Source organism: Macrobrachium nipponense, chromosome 7, assembly GCF_015104395.2.
Source record: "Macrobrachium nipponense isolate FS-2020 chromosome 7, ASM1510439v2, whole genome shotgun sequence".
NCBI classification, from domain to species: Eukaryota; Metazoa; Arthropoda; class Malacostraca; order Decapoda; family Palaemonidae; genus Macrobrachium; species Macrobrachium nipponense.
The window spans coordinates 51480163-51505298 of NC_061109.1; the positions used below are offsets into that span (position 1 = coordinate 51480163).

The window sequence follows — 25136 nt, forward strand, 5'->3', positions numbered from 1 at the left end:
AAACTAAGGATATTCCCAACTTTGTATACTTTAACAGTGATTTGCCCTTCTTCTTCTTTCTTCTTCTTCTTCTTCTGTGTCATTTATGGCGATTAGCGTCGTGACAGATAGCATGATGAAGGTTAGTTAGATTAACATGCCATTGATTAAAAGAAAGCAAGATAAAATCATTGTGAATGAAGAGTAAAAACCTGTTACTAAAGAGATAAGTGAGCACACGATGTCCCTCTCCTCTTTGGATGGACTAACATGTCTGTGAGACATCCTAATCCTTGCAACTCCTTATAATTGTCGTGAAGTATTGAGAGCACGTATTGTTAATTCCGTTGACTTAACCTGTCTGTAGTTTCTTTATATTCACTATCTAGCGTTCAAATGTAAAATAATTCATCAGAGAGAGAGAGAGAGAGAGAGAGAGAGAGAGAGAGAGAGAGAGAGAGTAATCCGACTCGGCAGAGAAATTGAGAAAGCGAAGGGGTAAAAATGGACAGGGGCGGGTGCAATTTTGGATAGAGAGGAGGGGGGGGGGGGTGGGGGGGGGGGGGGTTGGTCAAATGAGGATGGGGTAAAAATGGGAAGGGTGTAAAAATGGACAGAGGGTAATTAAAACAGAGGATAAATGGGCAAGGGGTAAAAATGGACAGGGGCTAATTTTGGACGGGGGTTAATTTTGGACAGGGGGTAAAATGGACAGGAGGTAAAAATTGACAGGGTTAAAAATGGACAGGGGTAAAAATTGACAGGGGGTAATTTTGTACAGGGAGTAAAAATAGACATGGTAATTTTAGACAAGGGTAAAAATGGACAGGGGGTAAACATGGACGGGGGGCAATTTTGGACAGGGTTAGGTTAGGGGGTAAAATGGATACGGGTAATTTTGGACAGGGGGTTAAAATGGATAGGGGTATATATGGACAGGGGGTAAAAATCGATAGGGGGTAAAAATGGACATATTACATAACTTATTAGGTATTCAAACTCTTTCGAAAGACCTCTCCATTCTTGCAATAAGTTCAATTCGCCGTAGTGGCGAGCTTTAATATTTTACGTGCAAACTCTATAGCTGGGGAATGATCCTCAGTGAAAGTGTTATTGTTTCAGGGAGTCCTATAATGGAATCCAATTCTGTATGTCACTTGATTCAAAACTCATTCCTACTAGAGACTTGAGTAAATTGAGTTCACCATTATGTCTACAGTAGAACTGGAGAAATTAAATTCCAGTCATTACCTGCACTTGAATATGTTTGTATTCTATTTCTAGTGATCGACCAATGGTGCGTTCAAGTTTTTATTGAATTTGTGTACTTTCAGCTTTTGCTTCTATCGCTTACTGTTGATTCATTTTCTGTCTTTGTTAGTCGCCAATCTACCTTTTTTTGCACATTGCAATCTATTTTTTGTGCACATTTTCTTTCATTTTGTATTTCCTTTGTTATTCACGCGTAGGTCATTTACAAGTGCTGTTATTTATGGGCATAAAATGTAAAGTGCAGATCGTAAGAGTGTTGTTCAAATTCCTTATTGTGTCCTTTCATACACAGCCATTTTCTAACTAGTTATATTAAATGGAAATATGCAGTGGCTGTTAAAAGTATTTGTGATACTTCTCATGTCTCAATGTAAAATAGTGTTGGCCTGGAGTCGGGAGGTCTGAGAGAGTCCTGGCAAATGTTGTGGAGCAGCAAGCATGCCAACCTTACTGATTATGCAATTCATTTGAAATGACACAAGAATAAAGTGGGATGTAGCCTTGTACACTTGTAAGGAACCCAGACGTAAATAGAAGTCAAATTCTCTCTCTCCTACTACATTTCTCCAACAACTCTAGTAGCCACCCAGACTAACATCCCAACTCAAAAAAGAAAATCCCTTGTGAAACTTCACTCTTATATCTGTGTATGTATGTATGTATGTATGTATGTCTGTATGTATGTATGTATGTATGTATGTGATATATATATATATATATATATATATATATATATATATATATATATATATATATATAAAATATGGGATTCACACTAAACACACATCTGATTTAGTAAATGAGGCATTGAAAATCAATGATTTAACTCTACCCCCCCAGTATCGAATTGCACTTAAGGTTACAGATCATCCATTAGAGTATAATGATCAAGGTTCGCGCCAATTTTTTTTAATCTCTCTCTCTCTCTCTCTCTCTCTCTCTCTCTCTCTCTCTCTCTCTCTCTCAAGCAAACATGGACTCTGTATTACTGGGAAGCGAAATGGTTTTTTTCGCTACCTATTATCCAACTCAAAAATTAGAGGATCATTTGAAATTATTTCAAATTCTATATTTTTTATATTGCCCGTATTCATAGTACAGCATTTTTTTATATTATCTCTCTGTGAAACTGCACCGTTACATCACTGACTATTATATATATATATATATATATATATATATATATATATATATATATATATATATATACTACATATATATATATATATATATATATATACACATATATATATATATATATATACATATATATATATACATATATATATACATATATATACTATATATATACATATATATATATATATATATATATATATATATATATATATATATATATATATATATGTGTGTGGTGTGTGTGTGTGTGTGTGTGGCGCGGTTCATACAGCATTATACATTTTATGTACTACGGAAAAACTCGATTTCTTCGGCGCAATTTTTACTTGTTCCGTCTCTACCTCGTTGTTCTCGACTACCTTATACTGAGAAACAGTACACTAAAATAAGCAGTCAATTTCCCATTTCATCATCTCACACCATATACTATTTTGATTTCTTTTTCCGTTACCTGCTAGCCTAGTGTCCCAGTCCTTTTGAAGTGTTCGAGGACAGAAGTGGATATACATTCTTGAAACATCAAATCTTGAATTTAAACTTTCAGTCTATGGCCGTTGTAATTCCATAAATACGGTGAAAATGATCATGTGGGTCTGTGTGTGTGGTGTGTGTGTGTGTGTGTGTGTGTGTGTGTGTGTGTGTGTGTGTAACCCCAGTAAAAACGGCCAGCGAAGATGATAGATTCACTTGCAAAAGCAACAGGCATTTTAGTTTATTTACTCGTTCAACTTGCATCCTTACACAGTTCCCCCCCCCCCCCTCCTCTTCACTCCTCTCTCTCTCTCTCTCTCTCTCTCTCTCTCTCTCTCTCTCTCTCTCTCTCTCCACAAACACACTCACTCACTCCTCTCCTAACGCATCTCTCTCAAAATGTGACCCAAATATTTTCGCATTTTCCACAAACCAAAGACAAAAACAAACTTTTTCTTTCAGCGTTTGATGTAACATGTAGAATAGCAACGTTGATACCCGTTGCGTCTCTTTTCGTTTAATTTTGTAGTTGTTGTTGATGGTTTTGTTATGTTAATCATCGAGTTAAAAGGCAGGAAGGGGAAACGAGATGGAAAGAGATTCCATTGTTCCCGAGATGAGAATGCAAAATATCCCGAGGCGGAGTTTCATCACGAAATTAAAGGAAAAGAAAAGTAATTAAGATGTGAGAAAAAAGTGAATTCAAGAGGCAACAAGAGCGCGCTGAGGAAAAAGACGATTTATTAAAAAGTCGAGTAACGCTGGAATGAAAGTCCAATATCATAAGAACGTATTCGCCTAATTAAAAAGACACCCGGAGGTCGACTTAAATTATTTCAATTGTTCACAGCACAACTGGGAAAGCAACCTTTTCTTGACGGCTAATGCAAGCAACTTCTCTCAGAGAGAGAGAAAGCAAGCAATGCGTTGTTTTGGAAGAGGACTTGAAAGGTCAATTTTTACTTAGTCCCCCGTACGTACTGACAGCACTTTGTTACCTGTGCCAACAATCCCACGGATATTGAGAATACAAAAAAAAAAAAAAAAAAAAAAAAAAAAAAAAAAAAAAAAAAAAAAAATGAAACATCTGACTACGTCTCGGGGGTTGGACAAGAAAAAAAAGTAAAAAATCTGACATCTGACTAATTAATACCAACATTTCTTATGAATATTTTGGTCTTAATTTCGCTTCATGGGGATTATGTACTAAAAAACATTTACGGTTTTGCTGAAACGTTCCTTCCTTAAGTACTAAGAGAAAGGCTTCATACAAAACAATTTCTATAATAATACACCAGATGCTTGACTGGATGGCGCTTTCTTCTTATGTTGCCTACTCTCAAAACTACAAGATGAACAGGAATAGCATAAACACAAACAGCATTATAAGTAAATAAGTTTACTGGGCAATAGAAATTGCACACAAATATGATTAATTTCAGTTTTGAAGGGAACAACACTTACTATGTGGGCAAGGGCTAGAAAAACGAGAGAAAAAATAGCTTGAGCACAAACGGTGAAGATGGTGGTTATTCAAAGATGAGAATGAAAGAAATATAAATAAAAGCGGATCTGCTCCCATTTATTTAAGGCCGAGGCTCCAAGATGCACCAAGCAATGAAAACATGAATAGGGCAGAAAAGAACATCAGTGCAAAAATAAACTCGCACAAGAGCCTGCAAAATATAGAAATACCGTTTTACCTCAGGTCCTTTACGAATGCCGTTAGGGCAGAGAGAAGCGGAGAGGTTTCTCTTCCAGAAAGGGTTGCAACGGGGGAAGGATAATGAATAAGGATGAAGGGCGAACTGCAAGAAATCTTTTAATTGAGAGAGGGAAGCTTTTTTTCTTTTATCCGACAGAAATACTTTACACTCAGAAAGTGCCTCCGTGGCGTGGTTGGTATGGTGTTGGCGTCCTACCTCGGTGGTAGCGGGTTCGATTCTCGGCCATTCCATTGAGGTGTGTGAGATGTGTATTTCTGGTGATAGAAGTTCACTCTCGACGTGATTCGGAAGTCACGTAAAGTCGTTGGTCCCATTGCTGAATAACCACTGGTTCCATGCAACGTAAAAACACCATACAAACAAACAATTTACACTCAGAAAAGATACAGATAATCCATGGCGACTGAGAGCCCGTTCTCTGCAAGTGGGATTAAAATCGAAAAAAATCAAAGTAAATTACGTAAATAAAATTCCTACGAGCAATGAATGATGGACATCAAAAGAAAAAGGTTTTAATGTAGACTCGAGATAACGATGACAGCACGGAAAATGAATTCGTTTGAAAGCGAAACAAATGTTAGAACTTATACCAATCCGCCTCCGATACCGAAATATTTCGTCTCTATCTTAGGTTACGACATAATCACTGTGTTGTTGTTCCAGGAGCAAGAGCCAGCTCTTGCATAACGACAGAACAATTTAGAACAAAAACAACTATATTGGAAAGCCTCTGCATGAGGACCTCTAAAGGGGGACCGAAAGTTGGTCAAGCGTCTTAAGCTGGTATCACACCAGTGATATCATCATGGCGCCCAGAAATTGGCGGACATTTGCAAGATGTGCTGCAGTGATGTGTTTTCTCGGAATCTTAAATAAATGCAAGAGTAACAAAAAACGTTTGTGGGTTAGAGAGTGGCTCAGGAGAAGAGAAGCCAAAGTTCTGAGAATACGTCCTATCAGCAGCAGCCATCTTGTTTGTTTACACTATGTGGTCACTCGCGGTTCGTGCTTGCTGCTTCCCATCCAGTCGGGAAGCCCAAATCTCGAGCTAAAAGCTCCCGGTTTTCCATTTTTGGCAGCAACGGCTCACTGCTGGAGAAAAAAAGGTCTAGTGTGAGGCCACTTTTAGTGGTTGTACATCCTGAGGACAGCCTCCAAGATACCCCTCAGGCTGAACTTGTTACTCCCCTTGCCTGTTCACAGGTGTGTTGGGATTTCTTACTTATTATTTTTGTGTGGTTCCAGTGACTACTCATATAGATACAGCCAGCATTCAGCAAGGAAAGACATGAAGGGCATGGCATTTCAGTCTCCCTGTGGTGTTTCAGTCTGTTTGATGAAAAAGGGAGAGAAAGAGATCAAATGGGAAAGGATAGCGAACAAAACAAAAATGCTGTACGCCGAACAATGAGGTCGCTTACCCGCAATCATGTATGAAGAGAATGTAAAGTATTTCCTTTCCTTAAATTTCCCATTTACCCAATTAAAGAATTCAATCAGTAATATTATTATATGCATAATATACAGTTTATATATATATATTAGCGTGTCACGGCGTTGGGTCCTAGTTTTATGGTTGATTTGAATAAATCAATGACTCGGCTCAATTTAAATGCCTTCACAACTTGGCAATTAATCAGTGACTGCGATGGACAACAAAAGGACAGCGAACATAAAAGTAAGGTAACACAGTGGAAAGTATACTAGGCTACCAGAATGGTTCAAGAGAAACAGTATAAATTCACTAAAATAATAGAATTAGCTTCTAAGATTAAAACATTTAAGAGTAAGGATTTCCTTCGTCGGGTCTAACACAGAAACAGCCGAGGAAAAAAGAACTACTCTATACAGTGTCTATGATTACTTGAGAAATATGATGGACTTGGCAATTTTTCTACAAACACCGTTGCTTGACACATGTAGACACAACAGCGCTACCATTAAATCTACAAGACAGTCAAAAGTTGTAGTGACTTAAATTGAGATATGGTCTGGTTGCACGAGGGCCGTAATGAATGGTACACGAGGGCCGTAATGAATGGTATGTTGTGAGGCATAGTGGGAATCTCGTCTAAGTCCAAAAGGACTTGTAGACTTCTTGCCTAAGCCAAGACTCCAAACCAGCTGGGTGCGGTGCTGGGCCTAGTGAGTACTCTCAACTAGTTATGGACAGCAGGGTCCAGAGATACCTATGGACGTTGTGTATCGTGAAAGGCACCCCTACCCCCGGGCCCCCCAATTACTGACTTCTAAAGGCAAACTGGAGTGTTTATACCCCCCGTCTGCGGTCCCCATCTTGGATGCTAACCGATGGTCAGCAGGCATTGTCTTACCTTCCAAGCAGACCTTGTTAATCCTCAGGTGGTGCTGGAAGGAAACAGTATCTAGCATCTCTATTGTCTACAACAAAAGAAGGGCATTGCACGGGAGAGAAAGGTTAGGATGGGCGGAGTTACTAGGCGCAAAATGCAAGGGTCAGGTCAAATCTTAAATAAGCTGCAAGTGGGTCACATGGGGTTTGCTGCTGGAGCAGAGGCGTTAATGAGGGCATTGCAACCTTAAGGGAATCGATACAATATGAGGAGTGGTGTGAGAATTGAATGTCTCTCTTTCCAATGTGTTCTGACCAAATGCAGGTAGCATGCAAACCAGTCCATGTGAAATGCTTAATAACAGCTAGAGGTTGTTAAAGGTGATATTCCAGAATTTGACAGGGACTCTCAGGATAGTCTTGAAGGACAGTCATCTTCCTGGTCTCATTTGAAGGACGTCGTTCAGGGTGACGCAGGTGTTATCAAAGGTGTCGCGATAAGCTCTAATGCTAGTTCGCGAATCCTGAGTAATTCCTAAGGTGTGTCAAAATGTTGCTCTATTGTCTTTGCTATGACCTGAGAAAGGAGGATTTTTGAATGATGGAAGGGGTGTGAACCACATGACAAGTGAGACAAATCTACACTGATTTATGTTGACACTAAGCTGTCGTTTCCATCATGGATGAGAATCTGGGAGTGTGTTTATGAGTTATTTGATACCAAGACGAATACGAGATCATTTTCCCTGGTACTATGATGCTGCCACTTTCTGAAAATTAGAAACAGACCTGAGCCAACACCTGAAGTTGAACTGGAAAGCAACCTTTCTTCCTTCTCCCATTGACTCTATTTGTACTTTTAGTGCAGAAATTAAAACTGAGGCGAAAAAGCAAGCATTATGAAGTGACGCATGCGATTATATATATATATGTAAATATATATATATATATATATATATATATATATATATATATATATATATATATACATGTGTGTGTGTGTTATTGAACATAATCGTACCATCAGCTACGTAGGTAGTTGAAAAGACAATTTGTTCCAATTAAACGTTGGAATGTGATATTATAGAATCCAAGTTCATAAGAAAAACCTATGAATACCTCGATCCATATTTTTCACACGAAATCTGCAAAATGTAATGATCCATTGGAAAGTAATATGCCTGGGCCTAGACCGAAGCCATGAACTCACCCACACAGATTAAAAAAATTTGTAAATGGAGCACTTACTTCAGACGATAACTCCTTTATTCGGTGAAAAGTTTCCAAAAAAGAAAAAGTTAAGAGTAGCACATATACATATAAGAGTGATTATATATATATATATATATATATATATATATAATATATATATATATACAACCTCATAAAACAGACAGATTAAGCTTTTGTTTCCGTATCCTCCTACCCTTTGGTGTCTCTGACAGGGAAACGAATGAATTAGGGCCAGGTAAACTCGAGGTTTAAAGACAAATATTGATTCTTTCCTTTTAATCCCCTTCTCCTTTCTAAATAAATATTGACTGTTTCTACTGTTGAGTAATTAGGTATAACTTTAGAGGGAACATAATTGTACAGCATTAAAGGTGGTATGTTTATACAGCACATTTCACTTTTGCCTCTTGTTATGTTGGTGGAAAAAGAGGATAAACAATTCTTCCATCTTTCGCGCTCTGATAGTTCGGTAGACACGAGAAAGAAACAGCTTCTGTTCTACATAAAGCCTTTGAAACCTTGCGCCCATGAAAAATGCAACATAAAGACGAGTTATGCATCACCAGGAAAGCTAAAGGCGTTCTGTTATTAATTTTTAATCTCACTGAATTCCTCAATTGCACGCAGGTCTTAACCGATACTATTTCTTTAGGACATGTGTCCGTAATTGGTACGAGGGACACTCAAAAATAATTTTCCAAGCCACCTTGAACAGTCTCGTCTTATTTTACTTATATTCAGTATCTTCTAATCATTATTCATTCATTTCAACATTCCTTCCTCGCGGCTGTGGCAATTTACTTAGTAATATGAAAGAAAAAGAAAATGCGTCAGTGTTTTGTATGCCTTTAAGTACATTACGGCGAGCCTTCGTATAATTCTTATCAGAATACCAGTTGTAGAGGCGAGTCCTCAAAATTCTCCTAAACTAGCGCCAGCAATAAGGATATGACATTGTCAATAAATGTAAATCATAACTCAAATTAATCTTAGTGTTTTTCTTTTCCTTTCTAAAAATACTAAAGAATCAGGAACTTTAACATCATTGTATACAGAATTACGTTATTTAACTGTTTATTGTTTCAGTGACTTGCTTCATTACGAAAATACTGTCAGTCACGATGTACAAATAAATGGTTTATTCACTATATCCACTATGAACAATTAGTGGAATTCACTTGACATACTTTAATGAAGTATTGAATTTGACAAAGGCCCATTTCCACAGAGGTTTGTCAATTACAGAATCCTTTTTACAAAGGATTTTCTGGATTCCAGAAAACACTTCATTCATCCACTGATGAGGACTTTATTAACTGTGATTGACAGCAGCTGTGAATTGCTTGAATTAGGTTGAACGTTTATTTCATATTTGTTAAAAATATACTTGGATATTCCACAAATTCCAAGAATGTGGAACAGGCAGAATGGACTCCGGATGATGCCTTTATATTGCTATGGGAATTAAAAAAAAATACCATGCCAATTTCGGGTTCGGTTTCTGAACAGACGAATGTTGTTATTTAGTCGAACGTTTCTTACTACTGTATGATGACAAGTAGCCATGAAAAACAGAACGAAACCTTTTTACTCTGGTTGGGACCAAGAGTTTCCTCCATTCCCAGTTTCAAGTCGCTTCAAATTGAACTGGGCTTTTTACCCCGCCCACTTCCAATCTTATTGATGACAATAATTCGTACTTTGAGTGTCAACCAACATTCGCCGAAAAGAAACACTTTTGATACTCTGACGGGAGGTCATTTGGCCACATTGTGGGGGTGGAGGTGGAGGTGGGGGAGGAGCAAAGCCATGGAATTGATTGGACCATTTTTGGGGGTAATAACCAAAATTTATAACGCAGTTTTTTCTTTCTTTCTTTTTATTCACTGGGAAGAGAGTCCTTCATGTTTCCCAAAAACTCATGATCTTACTTCGAGACAATTTTACAAATACATTAACACGGATATACATCGCGTTTCAAATATAAGTTTTAAAAAATTCAGGGCTCTTCTTTTCATCCTGCCTCTTTTCTTCTCTAAAATAAGACAACAGAATATAATAAGATTTAAAAACCCAGGGAGATTCGACTTCTTTTTCTGTGGTCCTTTTATGCTGTTAAATGACCTCTTGTATACAATATTCTCTTTGAATCACAGCGTTTATAAACGATATACAAGAAGTTTGTCGAGAATGAAAAGAAAGGCCTATTTGAGCAGTGTTCTTTCACATGAAACAGTTCTCGAAGGAAGTTCCATTACTGAATGGACGGGGTTCCACTCCATCTGGAGTCCGAGTCAGTCACAAGGATCTCATTTGGAACTCGTCGGAATTACATCCTTTCAGAGGGAAATCCATCGATTCCACTATTTTCCGTTGGGCTTAATTTCTTTGAGTATCGGCCTTGTATCGATTTCCATGGGAGAAAAGACACACGTTGTTGTGACTACCGTTTACTTATCAGACAGCTGACGCAGTCACGTCATTCTCTCTCTCTCTCTCTCTCTCTCTCTCTCTCTCTCTCTCTCTCTCTCTCTCTCACAATATATATATATATATATATATATATATATATATATATATATATATATATATATATATATATATATATATATATATATATATATATATATCATGCCCGGACACAAGGGGTTAACATTGATGATTCTTTCGAGTGCTCCGTTAGACAACTTGCTTCCATGCCATGCTTTACCCATAACAGCAACCAGCCAATAATTGACAAAATACAGTCCTCAGATATGCTCTAGTCCAATTCCTACGCTACCAGAATTCAACACAGACGGCAAACCACAGAAAGTCAACCTTCACAGGGTGATCTGCACCCTGCCCTGCACTGTAGCTATGCCTAAGCAGACCTCCTGAAGAAAAAGGGCAAGTCGCTTGTGTCCTCCAAAGCCTTGCAACACACAGCCCCGTCACCATCTATGAAACCAAGGATAACCACAACAATGAATGTCCAAGCAAAGCATACAGATGGAGAAGGGGTGCCCCAAGCCACCTGAACTGCACATCAATCACCATGAATTCAGAGAAGCAGCCAGGAACTGTGCTCACAGTTATAGCTAGGGGATAAAAAGACTAAGGAGGCCAGGTTTATGTCACCAACAATGTTGCAGCAAAGAAGTTCCTGGTGGACACATGCGCATTCAGGTTTATAATATTAGGGTAAAAAATCTATCACCATAGACCGCGAGAACTAGTTGCAACTCGATGCCACCATTGGCAGCCTCACAGCATTCTATGTCCATCAAAACCTTGTCCTCCACCTGGTGACACAACTCTCTGTGGGGCCCAAACAGCCACCCATGTCATCATAAAGGACCACCAACCTAAACCTCCTCCTACAGAAGTTCCCCTACATCTTACAGTTGAATTTTGTAAGACTTTTGGGGTACTCACCAAGCACAACATCCTCCATCATATCAGAGCAATGGGTTCTCCAGTCTACTATAAGTTCCACTACCTGGTACTGGAGAAATGACTCACCACTAAAAATGTCTTCCGAGTTATAACCAACTGGCCTTTGCAGAAGGCCTACCAGAAGGTGAAGCTTCACATCCTTGGCCTCACCACTCCACATGGTCAAGACATTTGATCAATCATAGCATATCTATGCAGACTACAAGCAACTAAACCCTCAAAATGAACCTGGCCACTTCCCAACATGATCAGCATCAAATCTACACTCCTGGGTACAAGAAACTTTCAGTTCATCCTCATTTTGGGATATTTCCAACTTCTAGTAACACTCCATAATAACCTTGTGAAATAAAGTCTCCTGCAGCACCAACACTTGTCCAATGGTGTCAAGAACTATTCGAAAGGAAGTGTGCCAACTCATCCATGTATTTGTTCATTCTATGAAAAAAGCAACAATTAAACTAGTAAAGTAAAAATTCTTGTGGAACTTGGCAAAAGTGAGATACAAAAACTAAGCAAATCTTTGCATCAAATGCCAAACAGAAAATTGACACATCAGATTTGGACGTCTCCATAGCTGCAGAAAGAACAAGATGACCAGAGGCAATTCTAATGACTGTCCAACCATTCAAACTCCCTATTGCCACAGACTTAATGCTGAATGACCAAAAGTGACCCAGTGCCTGGCTTGACAGCCTAAATTATATAAAATCAAGTCAAAATACAAATGACACCAATAAGCCTCTGCTAACCTGCCATTAAGAGGACCATATCCAGTTATCAACATGAAAATCAAACGCTTGAAATGACTCATAAGTAGCAGCGAGAACTGGGTACCAGCGGAGAGACTCAAACTTGACGACCTGGTTCATTCCCATCACCCTCTCCATGTAACCCCATAAAAGGGTAGTGTTTTTTCCTTTTATTTTCTACCACACTGGGTTTTTAAACTATTGTGTAATAAGCAGATTTTCATATCCTGAATACGATAGGCTGTTGTTATTCAAACAACAGGTTAAGGGTAGTGCTTAAGGGCTTCTTGACTCTTTGGAGGCTAATAAACAGTTATACTCTAATGCCAATCTTAGCACAGTATCGAACTCAAAGCTCTCAAATGCACTAACAGATATTTTGCATGACTGCAATAATTCTTTGCAATCATTAAAACTATCAATGATTTCCACAGAATGAAACGAAGTGACTGAATGGCCGGCAGTGAGGACGCCTTGTAAATATTTCTGTCAAGATGTCACCCTGAAAATGCGTACATGCATTGACTGATTTGATTCACAAAGATTTTTGGCATTATGCCAAACAGACCTCCATTCAGCGCTGAAACGGAAGTTGACAGTATAAGGTTTGAAAGGCGTTCCAGGAGGAAAACCTCGCAGTTGCCCTATGAAACAATTGTTAGGAGAGGGTGGACAGTAAGATAGTAGAAAGAGAATATGAACGGTACAGTAAACGAAATTAAGTAGTTGCAGCTAGGGGCCGAAGGCACCTTAAGTAATACCTACATTGCACCGAATGGGGTTCAGTGATAATACTAACCCCCTACTGGGGTACATGCTTTTTGAGAGCGTTAAATGTCAGGATTATTGCCGTCGTCTTTCAAACACGAAAACGTTACTGAATATTTTTGTTAATTTTGGTGATACACTTTGTCTGAACATCAGCATTCTCATAGAGCTTGAATAGTTACCTGCATTCTTTTTGTTTGTTATAATGTTCAAAGTAAGGGTTCAGAAATAATAAATGTAACTTAAACTGGTAAATATTGTTCTCTCCGGAGCTACCTGTCTGATAATTAGAAATTCTCTCTCTCTCTCTCTCTCTCTCTCTCTCTCTCTCTCTCTCTCTCTCTCTCGCTCCTCTCTCTATCTCTCTCCTCACTCTCTCTCTCTCTCTCTCTCTCTCTCCAGGAATACCTCATAAATCCGCTTCACCGTGTGGCTTCCTAAAGACGTTGAAAGAAAGATATAACTGAAAGCAATAACGGCTCGATATTAAAGATGAGAAGAAGGCCTTTTAAGTATGGTGACGAAGATTGCAATCTTCATCATTGTGACGCAGCCGCTTTATTGTAACAAAACTGTATTGAATTTAATATCGGTTTCTGAATTTTATATTTTTCATATTAATTATAGAGGTGTTCTCTTCCCGTCTACGATTACATTATACAAAGACGTTACACAAACAAAGTTTGCCCTCATCCTTTGACCAAACAGGCTTTGTTAGCCTTGGTGGCCCCAGGGAGGCGTCCTCCCTCAGTGGCAGGGAAAGGAGATCATTATGGCCGTTCCGAGGGTCTTGTGCGTGCAGGATATTTATGGTCTGGGATGACTGTGGATTTCTTAACCTCAAGTTAACATCTTCATCTATTTAATTAACTGAACATCAGTAAACACACGGTGCATATCCTGGAACTTCATATTTCTTCGAGAGTATCTTTCCATTAGCTTATTTCGTGTGTTTTCCATGCTGCTGCTACTTCATCAATGAATTTTAGTTTGACTTCTTAAGTGATCGTCAGTAATTTAACCATTCATCTGGTCATTGCATATTTGCGATGCTGCGCTTCCTCATATGGTAAATCTATCAGAAATATTTGGGTATTTTGGTCCCATAAGGAGCTACTCTACCATCTAATGTAATTGAATTAATAATAAATGCTGGTGAAAATTTTTGCTATGATACCCTACTTGACCATCGTTATTATGTCAGGAATACTATAATTTAATATATTTAAAGTCTTCATATGATTAATGGAACGCTAGTACTAAAACCCTAGAGTTGATTTTCCCCACCAGGGGAGTTAAAGAAAGACCTTAAAATGCAATATTTGATGAAGAAGGGACTAGGCTATCATATTTTTCTTAGCTTTCGAGTTACTGTCACACATCAGCCTTATTGGTGGTGGTTTATTTCCAAGTAGGTGTTTCTTATACTGTGCTGTCCATCTTAATACTTCCATGTTCAACATTTATGCATTGAGTAACAACTTTTTACGTCGTCGAAGTTTTTAACCATCACATTGATGTCTAGGTAAACGCTCAATTCAGGGATAATGTTTTCATTATGGAACATCATAACCTGATCATTATACCACGAGAGAGATCCTCTTGACAATGTCTTTTGCGCTATACACCTTCTTTAGAAAGATTAATAATCGGATGAGAATTTTCTATACATAAGGACAAGGGAAACTTGGCGGACAAATTTTATTCCAAAGTTTTTCTCATCAAACGGTTTTCATATTGTAACTTAATCGCGTATGAGAGAGAGAGAGAGAGAGAGAGAGAGAGAGAGAGAGAGAGAGAGAGAGAGAGAGAGAGAGTCTTCAGCGATAAAACTAAAAGGATAGAGAGCAAATCAAAGAGAAAGGAAAAAAAAATGACCTCCATAACACTTGGTAACAGAACCGTAGGTCGATTATGCTTCTCTCTGGCAAGCTCGTTTTTAAAAAAGCCACTTATTCATAAAGTGCCAGTATCATGTTACATACGGAAATGGATAATGCCACATATAGTTTATTAGTGTAATGAAGCATACAAGAGAAGACAATCCTAGGTAGCCAAGGGAGCTTTCTTCTGTCCGTGTGTGTGTGTGTGTGTGTGCATGTTTGCTCTTATTCGTTGGTGGTTTTGTCTTTGTGGAGAAGAGGCCAATGGACAGGCAGGCGGTTGGGTGAAGAGATGCCTCGGGCTCAGTGGCTGACAATATTACTTGGGATGGACTTTTATTTGAATTCCCTTTAATATTCTCCCTCGAGTGCCCTTCGGTTTCAGACCAAGTTTAATTGAAATCGGGCAATCCCTGTAACAATAGCCAGGGTTTTTGGGAAAGGAAATAACTCGACCAAAAGAAAGAGGATTTCTTTTTCTTTTTTCTTTTTTATTTGTATGGCAAGAGCGTATCTCGCTGATCTGTCTACATGGATGATTAGAACGTAAGGATTTCCGGGACAAGATTTTCTGTAAATTGTTTGATCCTTTGTCTTTATATTAATTTATCAATTGTACTACACCGGCTGCTCTGGCCAAAAGTACCGTCTGGTGAGAAAAGTAGTACCTAATACTTCTTACTATATAACGATACGCTGGTGTTCACACACACACACACACACACACACATATATATATATATATATATATATATATATATATATATATATATATATATATATATATATATATATATACACACATAAGGGCCGGAGCTGGAGCTCAAAGAAGATATATCCCGAAGGAAGTAGTAGGGAAAGGCATCCTCATCTTTCAACAGTTTATTAATGCCGACGTTTCGCGACGAATTCCAGGTCGCATTTTCAAGGCTAAAAATATATATAAGTTTACGAACATTAATAATTGATCTAATTTAATTTATATTAAAAATGTCATGGCAACAGCTCTCAATAAAGTTAAAAGTTAAAAGTTAAAAGTTAAAAGTTAAAATTCTGACTTTGGAGGTGCTGTTGAATTTTAACTTTTAACTTTTAACTTTTTTTTTACTTTATGAGAGCTGTTGCCATGACATTTTAATATAAATTAAATTAGATCAATTATTAATGTTCGTAAACTTATATATATTTTTAGCCTTGAAAATGCGACCTGGAATTCGTCGCGAAACGTCGGCATTAATAAACTCTTGAAAGATGAGGATGCCTTTCCCTACTACTTCCTTCGGGATATGGATATATATATATATATATATATATATATATATATATATATATATATATATATATATATATATATATAAGCAAATACCACAGGAAAATGATAGTCAGAAATCCAAGCGCTTTCGTCTTTACTAAGACATTGTCAAGGAATGAATGAAATGCAATTGGAGAGAAAGGTCTCAGGTACACAACAAGATCAAGAATACCAGATAGTTAATTGTCAAAAGGGTAAAAATTAAAAGGGATAATCCATGATTATCGGATATCACACGGTCACAAACCTAAACAGATTTGACCCTAACCGAAATTACAAAGTATCTTTACAGTCCAAAACATGTAAAAACTGAATATATTAATTTTGTTGCTTATATTTATCTACAATTTTTTTCATTATGAAAGCATCAAGTTTAATTAAACAAAGACTTAAATTTAGAACATTTCTATTATTTGACTTGATGAAACAAGATTCAATGATATTCCTTTTAACTGTGTCATTACATGGGATTAAGACTCTTGCTTGACTCCAATCAATAGGATGATCTAAATCTCTCATATGTACGAATAATGCATTCGATATTTACCCAGTTCTCACAGAATATTGGTGCTGTTTGAGACGTTGTGAAAGAGATTTACCGGTCTGTCCGTAATAGACTTTATCACACTTTTTGCAAGGAATTTCATATATGCAGCCTGGAAGATCTTTAGGAGAATTTTTGATTACTAAACTCTTGACATTAATATTACTGAAAACATCATTTATGTTAAAAAGCTTTAAAATTCTAGGAATGTCTAAAAACCTTTCATCATAGGGTAATTTTAGAATGTTATGCTTACTAAATTCAAGTTTGTCATTAGTTGAATAAAATGTTTTTCTAGCTCTTTTCCATGCCACATCTACAAAAGTCCTTGGGTATTTAAGTTTCAATGCAATATCATAAATAGCTTTAATTTCAGCGTCAATAAACTGCGGGTTACAGACATGTAAAGCCCTTAGGAACATCCCAGAAAAAACAGAGAATTTAACATTCTGATTGTGATTGGAGTAGTAATGAACAAAAGAGGCAATGTTAGTTGATTTCCGAAAGATTGAAAGGTGAAATTTCTATCATTTCTATGGACAGTTACATCAAGAAAATTCAAATTACTATTTCTTTCTTCCTCTTCAGTAGATTTTATAGAAGGGACTAAATTATTGAGATTATTAAGGAATTCCTGGAGATTTTCGTGAACTGGCCAAATACAGAAAATATCATCCACATACCTAAACCATATAACTTTTTGGGGCAAAATTCTTGATAAGAGTTTTGTCTCAAAAAATTCCATGTAAATATTGCTAAGGACAGGAGATAAGGGATTACCCATAGCCATGCCAAACTTTTGTACAAAAAATTCCCCATTAAAACAAAATTTACTATCTTTGATACATGCTACAGTTAAGGGAATGTCATGACGTTCTAATTCCTCCTCCAAATATTCAAGTAAATCATCTACAGGCACTTTTGTAAATAAAGAGACAGCATCAAAACTAACCATATTAAAATCAAAATTCAAATTTAAACTATTCAATTTGTTAATAAAATCAACATTGTTTTTAACATTCGTGTTAAAAACAATCTTGTTTCATCAAGTCAAATAATAGAAATGTTCTAAATTAAAGTCTTGGTTTATTTAAACTTGATGCTTTCATAATGAAAAAAGTTTAGATACATATAAGCAACAAAATTAATATATTCAGTTTTTACATGTTTTGGACTGTAAAGTTACTTTGTAATTTCGGTTAGGGTCAAATCTGTTTAGGTTTGTGACCGTGTGATATCCGATAATCATGGATTATCCCTTTTAATTTTTACCCTTTTGACAATTAACCATCTGGTATTCTTGATCTTGTTGTGTACCTGAGACCTTTCTCTCCAATTGTATTTCATTCGCTCCTTGACAATGTCTTAGTAAAGATGAAAGTGCTTGGATTTCTGACTATCATTTTCCTGTGGTATTCGCTTATTTAATGAAGTCACGTGCATCTACTGTTATTTTTTAAGCATATAATTATATAAAATATAATAAATATATAATATAATATTATTATATATATATATATATATAAGATATGAATATTATATATATTAATATATATGTATGGTGTATGTATCTTACACAATATGAAAATATGAATATCTTCAAATACTAGCTGCAATGTACAAGTACCTAGTTTCTTGAAAATCACACATCTGTGTAAGATAATTATTATCTTTTCTCGACCATTAGACTTCCAGCCCTCTTTGAGTATGTGTGAATTTAGGCAAAAGACCAAGCACTGGGGCCTATTAGGTCATTCAGCGCTGAAACAGAAATTGACTTAAAAGGTTTGAAAGGTGCAACAGAACGAAAACCTCGCAGTTGCACGATGAATCCATTGTTAGGGGAGAGTGGAAAGTATGATGGAAAAGAATATGAAAGGAGGTACAGTAAAAGAAACGAAAGGGGTTGCAGCAAGGGGCCGAAGGCACGCTTCCATGATCCTTAAGTAATGCCTAGTGTACCGCAATAGGTGCACTGACGGTATTTACCATGTACGGAGCATTTCTTCAGTAAGATTTCTATATAATTCCTCTAGCCCTATTGCCAAGAAAGAAACTGTCTGTTTAAAGACCCAATGCTTTAAAGACCAATGCAGGTCCCTCGTTGGCTAAGTGGAATTCACGCTTAACTACCAATCCGGTGGTCCGAAGTTCGATACTCGGCTCGGCCAACGTGGAACCAGAGGAATTTATTTCTGCTGATAGAAATTCATATCTCGATATAACGTGGTTCGGATCCCACAATAAGATGTAGGTCCCGTTGCTGTGTAACTAATTGGTTCCTAGCTACGTAAAAATATCAAATCCTTCGGGTCAGCCCTAGGAGAGCTGTTAATCAGCTCAAGTGGTCTGGTAAAACTAAGGTATACTGAAAGACCAATACATGCATTGTATATCTTTCTTAGAGTAATGAAGGAGATGAAGCTGATCTGCAAACCACCTCCTTTTAGTCGAGAGGCATAAACCTTAATGGCAAACTCTAGCTCACTGTAATTGGTCCTGTATTAATGGATTAGCAACCTTACAGCACTAAGACCACTGCATTAACCATTATCCCTCACAAAGGAGCTTTCCCGTCCTTCAATCGCTACTCTATGGTAGGCCAGTGCAAACTGCTTGCACGAATTCCATCAGCTCTTATCCCGTGAAGAATGGAGTCAATTCAAATATTGAAAAAAAAATTGTACAATCTTTTATAACTTAACAAAACCTTCCTTTGGATGAAAATAAGAAATTAAAGCAGCCACAAGCAAGAAAACAAGAAAAGACATCTAACCACGACTCACTATGAGATTACTACTCAAGATTCCCAGTGGAAACTGAGATCAAGGCATTGCAGTTAAAACTGGAACACTTTTATATCCTGAGGTGACCACCAAAGGAATGTTTTCCGCACAAGCAAAAGATGCTGATTTTTTTTTTTTTTTTTTAGAAAAACACCTCAGTTCAAAGATCACAAAAGCAACAGGGTAAGAAAAAAAATAATACATATATATATAATATATATATATATATATATATATATATATATATATAATGTGTGTGTGTATTTATATATATATATTTATACATACACTATATATATATATATATATATATATATATATATATATATATATATATATATATATATATATATATATATACTGCTGACAAACCAAATCTATTTGTGAGATCGAAAGTATGCTTAATAAATAAACAGACAAGAAGAGAGGATTACACCAGTCCTAGTCATAATAATCATAACTACAAGATATCAAAGGAAAAACTAAGAGAAAACATTAAATGGACAACACTAATAATCTGAGTCATCCCGTAGAATCAAGTGCAACTGACTAACAGCTAGTGGGTGGACACAATACGTAATATCTGTTTAGATTATAATCATGATAGCTAACTTTTTGGGAACAGCTTTTAACACTAGTATATCCCCTTTAATCCTTATGTCTATACAGCTGTATAAACACAACTAATGGATGCGAGTCTTTCAATATTGATTTTTCCATCCACTAACTTGAAAGTGATCGACATTTCGTTAAAATATTATTAGAGCATTAGAGCTTTGACTTTTCTTTCAACCGAATGTACATATCAATGAATTGTGTAATGACTCTACAAGAGAGAGAGAGAGAGAGAGAGAGAGAGAGAGAGAGAGAGAGAGAGAGAGTTACAAGCATCAAGATGTCTCAAAGACTATTTAGTCCATCCGAGAAAACACAGTGTGTTCACTTATCTGTAGGAGCAGGTTTTACTGTGTATTCACAGTGTCCTAATGATTTTGTCAAAATTTCTTTTAAACTCTTTCCATTCCCACTGTTGCTGTTTACAACTTCGGTGGCAGTTATTCACGTCACATATCTTGTATGTAAAGAAGTTCCCACAATGGGATGTGTTGTATCTCTTCAGTTCTAGTTTCCATCCATTATTTCTTGTCTGGTTTTCGTTTAATGTAAATAGGTTACAGTCTACTTTTGTTATGCCTTTCAGTATTTTGAATGTTTCTACTGGTTGTCCTCGTAATCGTCGTGTTTTTAAGCCATGCATGTTCAGGTTCTCTAGTCGTCTTCGGTAACCTATTTGCCTGATGGATGGAATTAACTTTGTGGCTCTTTCTTGTACTCCTTCTAATATATTTACGTCTTTTCTTAATGTTGGTGACCAAAACTGTACTGCATATTCAAGATGGGGTCCAACAGCTATTGATGTGTAGAGCTGCGGAACAGTTTCCTTGTTTCTGTATTTGAACTGCCTCTCTATGTATCCCACTAGTGGCTATGCTTTCTTTTCTGCTTGTATGCAGTGTTTTGTGGATTTAAGACCTTGGTAATAATGACTCCAAGGTCCTCCTCTTGTTCTACTCTACACTATTTATGTCATTCCTAAGCAGCATGTAACTGGCATGAGGGTTGTTTGTTCCTATTTGTAGCACTACATTTACCTACGTTAAAAGGTATTTGCCATTTTTTTACCACTCTCCTATTTTCATTAAATCATTCCTTAAACTTTCCACTGCATCTGGGTCTGCTGCATTTACACCTAGTTTGGTGTCATCAGGAAATTTGGCTATCCTGCTAGTTAAGCCTACGTCAATATCTAATTAAGCCTACATCAATGTCATTAATGTTAATAAAAAAGAGAAGGCCAAAAACAGAACCCTGGGGAACTCCACTTGTTACATCTGCCCATTCTGATTCTTCACCATTTATTACGACTCTCTGTTTTCTATAAGTTAGCCAGTCTTCGACCCAGTCTGCTGTTTCTCCTACAATTCCTAAGGCTCTAAGTTTTGTCATCAGATTCTTGTGTGGGACTTTGTCAAAGGCCTTTTGGAAATCTAAGTAGACTATATCTATTGCTCTACTACTGTCGTAGATACCTATCATGTTATGAGAAAACTCCAAGAGGTTTGATAGGCAGGATCTGTTTTGTCTGAAACCGTGTTGACTGTTTAACAATAAGTTGTTTCTATCTATGTGATCCACAATTTGATCTGCAATTATGGACTCAAAAATCTTGCAAACAACCGACGTTAGGCAGATTGGTCTATAATTTCCCCGACTCTTCTCTCGGACCTTTTTGTAAACTGGGGGCACATTTCCTAGTTTCCATCATTTTGGTGCCTTTCTTTGTTCAGCACTTTTCCTGTAGTGTTTTTATAGGTGAGGAAGTGTCTCCTCTTTTAGCTCTTTAATTTCTCTTGGATGAATCCCATCCGGGCCAGGAGATTATAACTTGTTGAGTTTGTCTATTTTGTTTTTAAAGTCCTCTTCTGTAAATATTATTTTGTCCAGTGGATCTGAAGAAAGAGAGAGAGAGAGAGAGAGAGAGCCCTTGTTTTTAGATACTGTTTCAACTGCACCTTTTATATTTATTTCTCACTTAACAATTGCACATAAAATAAATTTTGACTCTCCGATGCCTTCTGACTTTTTTCAATTACTTCTTTTGCTCGCTACTGCGCACAAAAATCAAATTTATGACTTGATTTAATAAAATCCCATTCCTATGGTATATATTAATTTTTCATGACGCCATGTTATTCTATAAAACCATTTTGAAAACCTACCAAAACAATGAGCAACCGATGTTGGTATGTTCTCTTAAATTTGTTATAAAAAAAAATTAAAAATGTATTTCCAAACGAACTTCTCTCTACTACTCAAGGACTGGAATATTGCACATTAATCGTATCGATATGACCATACAGAGAGGTTTTCTTCCATACATATCTAAGCATGTTATGTTTTCCTAAGCATAGCCGTTATTCAACAATTTTAGAGGTGTTCAACATCTCAACATTATTTATTCTAATGATAAAGAAGGAACTTTATCACTAGAATAAATAATGTCTAATTATCTTACCTCATCATATCTTTAATGTACACTTTTTCATTTGACTATTTAAGGTGCACTGCCACTACCTACATAGAAGCCCAAAACCTTTATCCGAATTCATCATATTTCATCATGATGCTTTTTCGACAAATTACTTTTAATACAAAATGTTCTTGATGTTTCTTTTACTTCCTTCGCACATCTCTCAGAAACCTTCTCAAATAATATCAGAATACTTTTGAAACTGGAAAAACTCATCTCACGTTTAAAAGACAAAACAAAATTTTCCCATTCAAACAAAGGGACAAATCCGTCGTCACAAACTGAAACAAAATACGAATACTAAGCCCATCACACATGAACAAATTTCCGGACACCCCCTCACCGCCGACGGCCCCCCCCCCCCCAACAAAAAAAAAGAAAAGAAAAAAAAAATCTAAACTCACGCCAAGCCCCGAGATGGCGCAAGATGACGAAAAGCCCGTTCCTGACCAAGGTTGGGGAGGGAAGGTTGGGGATGGCAGAGGAGCTTGAAATATGGGAGAAAATCTATTTCCATGTCATTGACTAGACAGGAAAAGGAACGTTATTCTTGTGAAGGTTTACGCTAACAAGGCAAGTAAAAAATGCGCAAAGTTTCTCCGCTGCAATCGAGTTTTCTGTATAATGCTGTATGAAACTCTTAGCCATGGCCCATGAAAATTTCAGCCACGGTCCGGTGGTGGCCTGTGTTGTTGGCCCCTATTGTGGTGTCACACGCACGAGCATGGCTAACTATAACCTTAAATTAAATAAAAATACTGAGACTAGAGGGTAGTTTGATGATTGGAGGGTGGATGGTCAACGTACAATTTGCAGCCATCTAGCCTTAGTAGTTTTTAATATCTCAGTAACTTTTAATATCTGAGGGCAGACATATTAAGTATGGACGAACAGACAATGATAGCCATGTCAGTAGTTTTCTTTGACAGAAAACTAAAATGGCACAAGAACATCTGATCTTGAAGCTGTGCCATAAACATGCCAACACATACAAACACATTGTACTTTCAGTTTTGCCTCTCTCTCTCTCTCTCTCTCTCTCTCTCTCTCTCTCTCTCTCTCTCTCTCTCTCTTTTAATGTACAAAAGTGTAAATAAATTTAACATATTCTAAAGAAGTTTCCTAATTGTTTTTGGGTATCTAGTAATGTTCTGCCATGTTCGACATCTGGCTTTTAATAAAGATAAACTAAAACGGTAAGTGATTGTGTTCTTTCTCAAAACTCAGTTTTAGCAAAACCGGTGACCCACCATAATGAAGCAAACTTAAAATAATCAGACGTTTTGCCTGGAAAGGAAGGGCGGAAAGTATGGTTATCAACCGAATGAAGGCAAATGAATCCGATAAGAGTGAGAATTGTACATAACGATAAGTGGAGGAGGATGCAAGGAGTATGTAAAAGACAAATATGGGATCACAGAATCAGCAGAACGTTTTAGTACTTAAATAATGGTGTGGAGGGTATATAAAAAGTAACAAATGATGGGTGATTCGAGGCTAAGAAAGGGAAAAAAAAGATTTCTTGGAGTATAGTTGCAGGACTGATGAGATAAGATGGTAGTCTAGGACCAAGTTATTGAAAAAATGGTATGGTGTGGTATGGTATGTCAAAAATCTAAGGCTAAATTTGAAGAAATACTTTATGGAGAAAACGTTATCAAGTATATACAGCAAACAAGGAGAACGAGCTAATTGATCAAACAATTAATGGGGCGATCCTATCCGCAGGGAATTCAGTCTGCGGCGATAAACTGAATTTTTTGAAGCGCTGTACACTGAAGAGGTTATCAAAGGGACAGGACGTAATGATGCAAGAGTAAACGAAGTTAGTATAAATCTGATTAATAGTTTTGGGTATGAATTGAGTAGATGCAAGGAGGGTGATTAGGAGGAATAAGGATGGTGAAGCACCATTGGATTACACGGATGATGTTGCATTGCAGAGGTTAATATATGATCGAGTGGCTGATCAGGGCATTTGAAATGTGGCTGGAGAAAGGAAAAGTTCCAAGGGAATGAGCAACAGGAATGAAAGTTGGCAAGGGAAGAGCAATGTGAGTTCACTTTGAGAGTCAAGGGATAAGTTGAATGTACGTAGTGTTTTTGGACCTAAAAAAAATACGATTCATGGAATTGATATACATACTGGGGATGCATGGCAGACAGTGTAATATGTCGAGTGATAAAACATTCTAATGATTAAATTGATGCCTATTTTACAATATGTAGATGGGCAATTGAGTGGTTTTGTGTAAAAGTGGATGTGATGCACGGGTATGTAAGAAGTCAGAGAAAAGACAAGAGATGTAAGAGTAAGTTACGAGATTATTAAAGGTTCAAAATGGAGTGTGAAATGCCCCATATTTGAAGATGATATAGCGCTGACAGGGGATTGTGCGGAGAAACCGTCAACACTTTTGAAAGTGTTG

General features: G+C 37.0%; 2 protein-coding genes across 5 annotated transcripts in view; one reads left to right on the top strand and one right to left on the bottom strand.

The window, feature by feature from the left end:
- Positions 1-25136, bottom strand: part of LOC135217350 (head-specific guanylate cyclase-like) — a 999777-nt gene that overhangs the window by 834717 nt on the left and 139924 nt on the right. The gene's annotated exons all lie outside the window — the stretch shown is intronic.
- LOC135217599 (guanylate cyclase soluble subunit beta-1-like) overlaps positions 1-25136 on the top strand; it is a 409846-nt gene that overhangs the window by 371244 nt on the left and 13466 nt on the right.